Consider the following 12018-nt stretch of genomic DNA (forward strand, 5'->3'; position numbering starts at 1 on the left):
AACAATACTCTTACAGATCTGCTCAGAGTCTTTGGTTTTAGATCCAAGTTCCGGGTGGAGAGCCCAATACTACAGCAGCAACGAAATTTAAGGAATATTGTTTGATTCTTGCCAAGAGCTGGGGTCTGCTAGCAGATCTCAGCATTTCTTTTCAGTGCGACTTCATTTTCCCCACACAGTAGGAATTTTCGTGACCCGTTCTTTTGTTTTTGTTCCTGTTGGATCTCTTTTCTTGCGTTTATGAAACTTGTCTAATAGACCGCTACGCTGCCATTTGCTGTTTAGAGCATGAGATCTCAGAAAATGCACGCCTTCATATGGTCATTTGTAAGATTTCAACTAAAACACAAAGGATGGTTTTTTTTTTGTAATGTTGATTTCTACAAACTCAGTGTTTTGTTTATGCTTAAAAAACATATTGGCACGTGCATCTGAGCTGTTTTTATACACAGTTACTGTCTTAGGCTGTGTAGGGTCCTTTATAGTGCTCTTGAGTCACCACCATCTCTGTACTGCCTTCCTGATTCATGAAGATGGAGATATTTTGGTGTGTGTTTGTTGTACGCAGAAATACCTAAAAGATTTAGAGAAAGTATTATTTCCTTCAGATTACAATATCTTAACATTATAAAATTTAAATGTGTTCCTTGAAAACGGGTCATAAAGGTTGAAAGGGGATTTTTCAAGAAGAGAGTGGGAACACTCTCTTCAAGAAGAAGATATTGGGAACAAATATGATCAAAGTACTTTACGTACAGGTGTGAAAACAGGCAATCAAAGCCATGATTCTGTACAACTAACAGAAGCTAAAGCAACACAATCATTTTAAGAGAGGCAATATGTATGCATTTTATAAAAATTTGTTCATATTTGAGTGCCATTAATATTTAGCTTTTAATATCTTTAAATATTTTACATAACTAATATATACACACCGAAAATTTCAACATCCAAACTGATAAATTTAAATTGACATTTTTGCATTTGGTAACTTTTCCATCTTTGACTTTTGTAAATTTTATTTAAGTTTTTAATAGGTGATGTATCAATTCATGTTTATCATATCATGGAGTTCATTCTTGTTCTTTCAAAATTCCTCTCTTTTAGCAATGCATTCTCTTTAAGAATTATTCTCTTTTCTTCCTGAGTATTTAAATTGCATGTTTTCACAGAAATAGTGTTTTCTGTTTTTCCTTGCAATCTATACAGTAGCTATAAACACAGCTTTCAAGAGGTTTCGGTCAAAGCAAAATCACCTTAACTGACAGGACCTTTAGAGTGCACTTATTTCTTCCACATTCACATGCCATGTGTGAATCTATTTCCCCTTTCCTAAATTTGCCATCCTGGGTCCAGGGTGAAAGAACCCGATGTGCTGTGGGCAAAGAGACATTTCCAGAGGTCTTCCGGAGGTCTCTCTGGAGACCATCTGCATGGCGCTCTATGAATTCTTGTCTAGTGTGACTTATCATGTTTGTGCTTGCCTTTTATTGAAGCACAGACAGCCATTTTTCTTGGGAATTCCAAGAGAGGTGCTATGGGAAAAATGCTCTCAACCATTTTACCATCTGGTCCCATCAGTGACAAGCCCCGAGTGAAATACCTTACAAGTCTCTCTGCAGAATATTTCTCTTACTCTTTCCTCTGATGGCATCCACCCAGCTGCCAACATAGGTGTAGAGTGGGTGCAAGAACAGGAGGGGGCGCTATACTCAGAGTCCAAATGCTTAATTACTCTGCCTACTGTCAGAATGTGCTTTGAAGCCCTGCTCAGATCTGCCATGGTTAGCTACTGAGGGAAAACTCTGGACATCTGCTGATTTCTTGTGGCAACAGGTGGGTGGAAATCTAGAAGGGCAACTGCCCAGAAAGTAGCTTTTAAATTACATTTCCATGTTAGATTCCAATATACAGTGAAGTTATATTCCCTAAAATCAAATGCCTTGAATTACAATAAATCTGCAATTCAACTCTATTTTAAAGGATATGGTGAAGATTTTTAGTTTATAATTGAGTGTTCAGGAAGGGTAGCCCTACAGTCACTGTTACAAGCTGACCTGAAATATATACTTCCTTTTATCTTTGTCCTCTTTTATTTTATATGACAGTTTGGAAGCCCAAGTATTTGCTTACCTGTGACTATTCTTTTTTTAATGTTGATTCTAACATAGAATTCTTTTACTCTTTTGAAAATTAAAATTATCCTTGTGTCACTGTAGCCCACGTTAGAAGGCCTGCAGTGACTAAGGTCGGATGCCACTGAATTTCTCTGTGAAGCACTTTGGGCCAGAGATGAGTACTAAAATAATCAAACAAGGGTCATTGTTGATGAGGAAAGCAGTGTATGTTTTTAGCGTGAACTCAGTTAGGCTAACACATGCTATAGTCAGGTAGGATATTGTTTTTATAACAATGAACAATGATTGTACCAGAAAAGCTACATAAATGAAGTAGCAACATTATAAGGGCATTAAGGGTTCAATGTTTCAAGGAGGATACACAAGGGAGATATTCACATTATGTAAAGTACATTAGAGATAATCAAAGTCTTAATGCAATCCTTCTGTAAAGTTTATGAATGCAGTGAGCTTTAGCAACCGCTGTGTAAAGTAGGACTTCAGCAAATAACTTGAGTCTTAAAGCAAGAAGACAACCTCTCTTGGAAAAAGTAATGTGTTGTAAGAACAACAATTGTTCCAAGAGCCAAGTTCTGCAAAAGCTGGAAGCAGGCTTCTTGCCCACAATCCCATTGGTTCCTGGTTAAATAGGAACTAAACTTCTGTGTACATACACCCATACTTAATTTTCTTTTTCTTTTTGTTTTCTTTTTATTAATTACAGTTTATTCACTTTGTATCCCAGCTGAAGCCCCTCTCCCATCCTCTCCCATTCTCACCCTCCTTCCCTCTTCTTCTACCTTGCCCCTTCCCCAGTCCAATGATAGGAGAGGTCCTCCTCCCCTTCCATCTGACTCTAGTCTATCAAGTTTCATCAGGACTGGTTTCTTTGTCTTCCTCTGTGGACTGGTAAGGCTGCTCTTCCTTCAGGTGGAGGTGATCACAGAGCGAGCCCATGAGTTCAAGTTAGAGATGGTTCCTGTTCCTATTATTGGGGAATCATCTTGGACACTGAGTTGCCATGGGCCACATCTGTGCAGGGGTTCTAAGTTATCTCCATGCATGGTCAGTTTGGAGTATCAGTCTCAGAAAAGATCCCTGTGCCCAGATTTTTTGGTTTTGTTGCTCTCCTCATGGAGCTCCTGTCCCCTCCAGGTCTTACTATCTCCTCCCTCTTTCATCAGATTCCATGCACTCTGCAAAAAGTTTGGCTATGAATCTCAGCACACATTTTGATACCCTGCTGGATAGAGTCTTTCAGAGGCCCTCTGTGATAGGTTCCTGTCCTGTTCCCTGTTTTTTCCCTCTTCTGATGACAACCATACTTATAAACATGTATTTCTGATTACAGGTCAGTGTATGTCTCCGGTGGTCCCAAAGCAAGCACAAAAAAGAAAGAAGAACTTCGTGACTTCTGCTTTACATTTTTCACTGACAAGAGTCAAGAATTTCACAGAACTCATCAAGTCACATCCAAGCAGTCTACAGAAGCACTACACTTTATTTTCTGGGAAATGGGGCAAACAGGGAGTATTAAAGTAGCAAGACACAAAACAAAACCCACGCAAAACAAACAGACAAAAACAAAACAAAAGAATCCATCCTTTTGATTAAATGCATATCTCAAACTTTCTTACCTTTCATGCCTAATCACTCATTCCTTACTCATAAAACTCTAGGGTGTAATTCATGAAACATCTTAAAATTTCATTTACAAAAGAAATCCTTTGAAATGAGAGAAATAAGTAGCAAGCTGATTTTAAATTGAATTTTAACTTTTAAAATCCTTATACTTGCTTAGCTTCTTTAGGTGTACAGATTTTAGTATTACTTTCCTATATTATATATCTAATATCCACTTATAAGTGAGTATACACCATGTGTGTCTTTCTATTTCTGGGATACCTCACTCAGGTTGATCTTTTCTAGTTCCCTCCATTTGCCTGCAAATTTCATGATTTCCTTGTTTTTAATTGCTGAGTAGTATTCCATTGTGTAAATGTGCCACAATTTCTGTATCCATTCCTCCATTGTGGACATCTGGGTTGTTTCCAGGTTCTGGCTATTACGAATAAAGCTGCTATGATAGTGGTTGAGCAAATGTCCTTGTTGTGTACTTGAGCCTCTTTTGGATATATACATAGGAGTGGTATGGCAGGATCTTGAGGTAGCACTAGTGCTAATTGTCTGAGAAAGCGCCAGATTTCCAAGGTGGTTGTACAAGTTTACATTCCCATCAGCAGTGGAGAAGGGTTCCCCTTTCTCCACATCCTCCCCACCATGTAGTTACTTGAGTTTTTGATCTTAGCCTTTCTGATGGGTGTAAGGTGAAATCTCAGGGTTGTTTTGATTTGCATTTCCCTAATGGCTAATGACGTTGAGCATTTCTTTAAGTGTTTCTCTGCCATTCGATATTCCTCTGCAGAGAATTCTCTCTTTAGTTCTGTGCCCCAGTTTTAATTGCATTATTTGATTTGTTGCTTTTTAACTTCTTCAGTTCTTTATATATACTGGATATTAGTCCTCTGCCAGATATAGGGTTAGTGAAGATCCTTTCCAAGTATGTAGGCTGTCATTTTGTTCTGATGACAGTGTCCTTTGATTTACAGAAGCTTTTCAGTCTCATGAGGTTTCAATTAATGATTGTTGATCTTAGAGCCTGGACTATTGGTTGTCTGTTCATGAAGTTGTCTCATGAGTTAAAGGCTCTTCCCCACTTTTTCTTCTGATTCAGTGTATCTGATTTTATGTTTAGGTCTTTGATCCACTTGAACTTTTGTTTTGTACAGGGTGATAAATATGGATCTATTTTCATTTTTCTACATATAGACATCCAGTTAGCCCAGCACCATTTGTTGAGGAGGACCCTGGGTAAGATGATCAATCCTCATTCAGAAAGGCAAGAGGTACAGATATTGGAAGAGGGAGAAAACAGGAAACAGAACAGGAGCCTACCACAGAGGGCCTCTGAAAGACTACCCAGCAGGTGCTGAGACTCATAACCAAACTTTGGGCAGAATGCAGGTAAACTGAGGAAAGAAGAGATAGAAAGACCTTCAGGGGACAGGAACTCCACAAGGAGAACAACAGAACCAAGAAATCTGAATCTGGGCCCAGGAGTCTTTTCTGAGAATGATACTCCAACCAAGGACCATGCATGCAGATAACCTAGAACCCCTGCTCAGAGGTAGCCCATGGCAGGTCAGTGTCCAAGTAGGTTCCCTAGTAATGGGAACAAGGAATGTCTCTGACATGAACTCATGGGCTGACTCTTTGATCATCTCCCCTTGAGGATGGAGCAACCTTACCAGGCCACAGAGGAGGACAATGCAGCCAGTCCTGATGAGACCTGATAGGCTAGGGTCAGAGGGAAGGGATGGAGGACCTCCCTTATCATGGACTTGGGGAGAGGCAAGGGAGGGAATGAGAGACAGAAGGAGGGATTGGGAGAGAATGAGGGAGGGGACTACAGCTGCTATACAAAGTGAATAACCTGTAATTAATAAAAAAAAAAATCCTAACACAGACCTCTAGATTACATCCTTGGAGCAGTATGATTAGACAAGATGCTGAGTCAGGTAGAATAAGACACAGAGATATGCATCTTTCTTCACATGTTTCCTGTTGTCTGAATCTACTCTGCTTGATAAAGCACAACTTTGCTTAGTGTTTCTATTTAAATAAGCATTTGCACAGCTGCCCTAAACCACTGACCTGTCTAGACAATGTGATTCTAGAATAATTTACCCTATCATGGTATAGATGATGATGATGATGATGATGATGATGATGATGATGTGTGTGTGTGAACTACAGATTGTACCTGCATGAAAGATGCATCTGTGATGCAAATTGTGAGGAACAGTCTTACTTCTTTAGACACAAACCCCATAACACTGTTCAACTTCTGAAACTAGAGTCATTTAGTAAATTCCTGTCATCTCTCCTCCTGGCAGAAAGGAAGTAAACTGTGTCTCTTTGGGGGCAATTAAAGGTACCACTGAAGGAGGCAAGGACTCCAAGTTTTATGATCAATTTGAGATGTATTCAGGTACATTCTGCCGTCTTTTCCTAATACTGTATAAAAATATAATAAAACATGTTTTACCCATAACTGTGTTCTCATCGTGTGGGCAATAGGTATTCACAAAGTTCCTGAGCATGGTAAAAATTACTAATCAATGGTTTTGTTTTATAGATTCCCCTTGTTTTAGTACATAAAAGGACATATGACCAATAACACTCCAGTGGCTGAAACCCTTTTTGATAGCATGGAAGTTTGCAAATATTGATAAAATAATTTCACTAACACTGTAAAAATCACTCAGGCAATAAACAGTACCCAGAAATGGCTTGGGGAAGTAAGTGCAGTTTCTTGTCTAGCTGATTGTTTTTAATCAGAGCCTCAAGCTATCTAATGCCACACATTCTGCCAAACACTAAAGGCACCGTCTCCTGTCTCTCTTTTGTGTTAACACTAACTAGACACAGACATTTTCCAATTTTGCTCTGTAAACTACTTGTTAAAAATATTTCCTAAGGGCTTATCTCACCAATATTTATTTAATTAAGGGTATGCCTTATTACTTGAAGGCAAAATACTCTGTCCAGTTAAAATTGACCCTTTCATTTCATACAGTGGTTTGGTTATACTTCTCGTTCTTCTCTTACATCTGATCTGTGTCATTGTCTGTCCTGGTACTTGCTTCTGTGGGCTGGTTCTCTTGGTAAAATTGAGAATATGACAGAAATGTCCACATAATCTAGATGTGAAGGTTTACATTTCAAACTATTAGCACATTTAGAAGAATGACTGCCATTGACGCAGTGTCACATGCAATTTTCTCAACAGAAGAATTTTTTTCTTTTTACTATTGCTGATTTGCGAAATTAGAGAGTAAAAATGCCACATATGTTCATAAAAATATGTAAGGATATGCATACATATATATTATTAAAAATCACAAACTTACAGGAGAATGGATAAAGTTAGAATGTGTAATATGTGAAGTCACAAAACCTCAAGAAAATCTTCCACATGTTCTCTTTTAAATACAAAATATAGTCAATAATCTATGTATATAAATATGTAAACAAATGAATGTGGCTATAGTGTAACCTGTAGAGAAGAAAAAAAGAAAGGCTCACTATTAGCGGATGAAGACTGAATGCAGGAATTGGACATGAGTTATGAGAGAGGATATGAAGCTAACTGTTTTTGTAATCCTAACTCAGTATTGGATTTTTTTCCTTCTTGGTTAGAAATAAGTATATAAAATATATTCTATACTGAAAGTCTAAAATCCAGTGTGAAACTTCACATCTTCCTTTCCAAATGACTGCTTTAACTGTTTTGGAGTTTTATTGAGTTGTTTAATATTTTCATCTAGTTAATTTTAATGTGTGACGCTTTCATGTGCAACTTTTGAATAATAAAGTCTAAAATAAAAAAAAAGAAAGTTCTTAATGAGGATAAATGGTCAGACAGTGGTTCTTGATGCAGTTGTCTATTTCTGTTGACAGCAAATACAAAATGGAGTATGTATTGTACAAACACATACTGTAAGGCAAGTATCCTGTTGACAGAACTTTAGGAGAGAGTGTGTTTTCAATGTTCCTCATGAGTGAACAGCAACTCCAAGTTGCAAAATCGTAATACTAACACTGTATATGGGAGGCTGGACTTTAATCCAGTATTTCTGGCTCCAAATCTAAAGGTCGCCACCAGCTTAATGATGAAGTCACTTTATTCCTAAAAAGGATAATGCTTATGAAAAATTTCAGCTTCACCTTCTTGGCTGCTGAAGAGTAAAGACAAACCTCAGTTAAATTTTCTAGTAAATTTGCTTATTCAATCTTTGCAGCAAAATAAAATAAAGTGATAGAGTTATAATATTTCTATCAAGTGCAACACTCTAGGTCTTACGTACTCTCAAACGATAGCACAGATTTATGCGCGGTGTGCTCAGTCAGTGTTACAGATTTCGCTATGGTCTTCATTGCAATATTAAATTTACGTTTCCTAGAGATTCTACTGCTTTTCCCTACATTCAGGTAGACGTAGTGAATCCATAAGGAAACCAGGGCTAGTTAATAACTTTTTGCAGGAGCATGAGTGACTCGGGCAGCTGAATCTTTGAAATCCTATTCTTTTCTTTCTAGGTAATGTTTATTGTTAGTATAACCTTAGAAAGACATCTCACAAATATTGTATGTTTTTGTGAGTGTCTTGTAAGTTTCTTGTGAGTTTAATAAACCTCTCGAGACACTCCTCATCCTTCTGAAGGAGACAAAACAGCTATATAACCTTCCATCCTTCCAATAATTGTTAACATTCTTTCTGGCCATCTCTTCCATGATGGTCCCTTAGCCTTGGATATATGATTGTTTTCTTCCATTTGGGATTGAGACTTGAGAAGATACGTTTCACGAGCAGTAGCTCATTCTCAGAACTGGTTATGAGTCTCCACAGTCACTACTCACTAGAAAAAAGTTTCTTTTATGACCAAGGCTGGCAATGCCAATTATGAATGTATATATGGATCAATGTGTAGAAGGCAAAGTGATAGTTCAGCCACTTCTGTGAAACCTAGCAATGGGAATACCTTCCTTATTGGGCCGATGACTTCCCCAGCCTCTACTATATGCTATACAAGAGTAAGAAACTTCGGTTTTCTTCTGTAGAAATGTTCTCTTATAGTTTTGATTGTGTGTGTATGTGTGGTTTTATATATATATATATATATATATATATATATATATATAATATTGTATATGTGTGTTTTATATATATGTTATAAATATAGGATATTTCTGTGTATACATATGCCACAGTATTTTAAATTTAAAACAGTAGCAGTGTGTCACACTTATTTCTTATTTTAATTTTTTTGAATTTTTTGAATTTTATTTTTAAAATATTAGTTACAGTTTATTAACTTTGTATCCCAGCTGTAGCTCCCTCCTTCATTCACTCTCAATCCCACCCTCCCTTCCTCATCTCCTTCCTGCCCCTTTCCAAGTCCACAGATAGGGGATGTCTCCTCCCCTTCCATCTGACCCTAGCTTTCCAGGTTTCTTCAGGACTGGCTGCAATGTCCTCCTCTGTGGCCTAGCAAGGCTGTTCTTCCCTTGGGGGGGGGGTGGAGGTCAAAGAGCCAGCCATTGAGTTCATGTCAGAAATAGTTCCTGTTCCCCTTACTAGGGTACCCATTTGGATACTGAGCTACATGGACTACATCCAAGCAGGAGTTCTAGGTTATATCCACACATTGTCCTTGGTTGGAGAAACAGTCTCATAAAAGACTCCTGTGCCCAGATATATTAGGTCCTTGTGGAGCTCCTGTCCTCTCCAGGTCATACTAACTCCCCCTTAACTGAGTATTACTGTTAGTAACTATTCTTCTGCAGCTTACATAGACTATCCTGGCACTGGGAAAATCAGTTTAAGGAAAGGAGTTTCAAGTTCAGTTTCAGCTGGATTGCTACATGTTCTTAAACCAAATCGTGCTGTGTTTTCAGCTGCAGAAACATACCATCCAGTTCTGTCATGCAGCCAATAGCAGTGACAATAACCTCTTTGCTTCGTTGGGTCTCTAGGGCATCCCAGTCAATAAGTTGCAGGAAATAGTCTGACATGAGAGCCATGTAACTGCTCTTCCCTAACTCACCTTAGTCCTGTCAAACCATGTTTAGGCTCTAAGTATGTTTGTTCACTTCCTTGGGGATTCCATTTCTACTCACTCCAGACAGAAGAATGACAAGTCAATGAAATGGTCCCATCTAACCTTTGCTCAGTGAAAAAATCAGTTTGCTGTAACTATTTACAAGAGAAAGACTGACTTGATCAGCTGCAGAATGGAAACATACCCGCACTAGCGGAGAGAAGCTTCATAGAGAATTTTCCTCTTTTTTAGCAATCGTTTATTATTCAGATAACCTTGTGGAGGTGTTTCCTGAGTCCCATTACTTTCTTGGGAGTTAAATCAGCTTTATGAGCCACTTCTCTCCTTCTGAAGGAATGTTTCAATCTGGAATAAAAAAAAACAAAACAAAACAAAAAAAAACACAGAGTATATGAATTGACCTTGAGCAACCTAATGTGGCAAGTTATATGAAAGGAATTTAAGTCTTGTGCACTACGAATCTGAGGAATTTTTGTTTTCTTTTTCTTGCTGTAAATTGAAATCAAGTTCACCTGCTTCAAGTGATTGTCGTTCATTCAATTGTAAATCAGGTTACTGATCTGTTGCTTTGTTCTCTTTAGTCATAATAGTTTTACTCAGTCTATTTCTTAGAAGCTGTAAATACTCAGAAATGAGTTTAGTTTTGCCTGCTGAGATCAAAACTGGTAATTTTAATAATATTTTTAAAATGATAAATTGGAAAATAAGAAAAGAATCTTGATTTCTTTGGTTCCAATATTTTCTTTGACATGGACAATCAACTGCAGTTCTTGTAACTCTCATTCTTTGTAGATGAATACTGAATAGCTTTGTAACTAAAGGAAACATGTCCTGATTCTTGTTCATGGATTATTTTAATTTTCAATGTGATGGGGATAAGCACATTGCTTTCAGAAGTTTGATGATTTTTCTTCTCAAAAAACAAAGGAACAAGCTGTGTGTTTGTGTGTTTTTTTTTCTGCAAAGAAAAACAAACCAAGCAATGTGAAAAATGAATAATTCCAGAGTTTACTTTAATTATTTTTAAATTTAAAAGCAGTAAATGCTTCAAATAGCTGAATGCAAACAATACTTGATGGAAATTTTTATTTTCATCTCCTGATAAAATTCATTTCTCAGTAAGGTACGGGCTTAATATAGAAAACTTTTCTTTTGTTTATGACATTTTCACACCTACAAATGTTTTTAGACATATGGACAGATCATTTATTTTTCTGAAACTAGCTCAGCACAAATACAGAATAGCACCGAGAATAATATGTTCTAAAGTGAAAATTCCAAGGTATAAGATTGCTTTATTTATAATCTTTCAATGTATTTTCTTTTTATTTGTTAATATGTTTAATAAATTCAACTGATTGTTCAATTATCACTTAAATTTAGAAATTTTCATTTTCAAAAAGCCATATTAATTTTGTTAGAAGATGAACTATGGCAAATTAATAGGTTCAGGAAAAAATAAACACTTGACAATGAGAAATATTTTCATGAAAAGTAGAATCTCATCAACACATGTGTTCTCACAATTAATTAGTGTGAAATTTGATGCTAAACTCTGGGTTCTCAACAATAAGGTTTGACTTTTTATAGTAAATGTTATATAGTCACAAGCTATTTCTGTCTGCTTTGTAAAAATAATGCTGAAAAGTCTAGAGATGCTTTTTCTAGAAATATTAAAAATGTACTTTTCTTAAAATTTATTCTACATAGATTTCAAATTGTATAATATTTTGATTTGGAATGGATACTTATTACCTCAAGGGAAAAGACGTTATAAGTACTTGGATATCCAAAGATTAGATAATAAGCCTCTTCTCTTTTCCAACAGGATGTGTTCATGAAGTAAATAACAGACTATGCAACAGCAATTATCATTTACTTTAAATATGTAGGAGCTTGTTATGTATTCATTTCCTAGATTCTATTGGACATGAATCATTGGTTACAACCAAATGAAACTTTACATCTAGAGAGTAGATCCACACTTTTTAAATTTTTTTATTCTTTTTTTTATTAATTACAGTTTGTTCACTTTGTATTCCAGCTGTAGCTCCCTCCCTCATTCCCTCCCAATCCCACCCTCCTTCATCTCCTCCCTGTCCCTCTCCAAGTTCACTGATAGGGGAGGTCCTTCTCCCCTTCCATCTGACCATAGCTTATCAGGTCTTATCAGGACTGGCTGCATTGTCCTCGTCTGTGGCCTGGCAAGGCTGCTT

The 12018-nt window shown here is 37.0% G+C and overlaps 1 pseudogene; it reads right to left on the reverse strand.

The window, feature by feature from the left end:
• The window catches only part of LOC129683824 (high mobility group protein B1-like), a 49595-nt pseudogene extending 39831 nt beyond the window's left edge, over window positions 1-9764 (reverse strand).
• Between the last annotated feature and the right edge of the window lie 2254 nt (window positions 9765-12018).

The sequence above is a fragment of the Psammomys obesus genome, unplaced genomic scaffold (genome assembly GCF_907164565.1).
Source record: "Psammomys obesus unplaced genomic scaffold, mPsaObe1.curated_primary_1811, whole genome shotgun sequence".
Taxonomy (NCBI): Eukaryota; Metazoa; Chordata; class Mammalia; order Rodentia; family Muridae; genus Psammomys; species Psammomys obesus.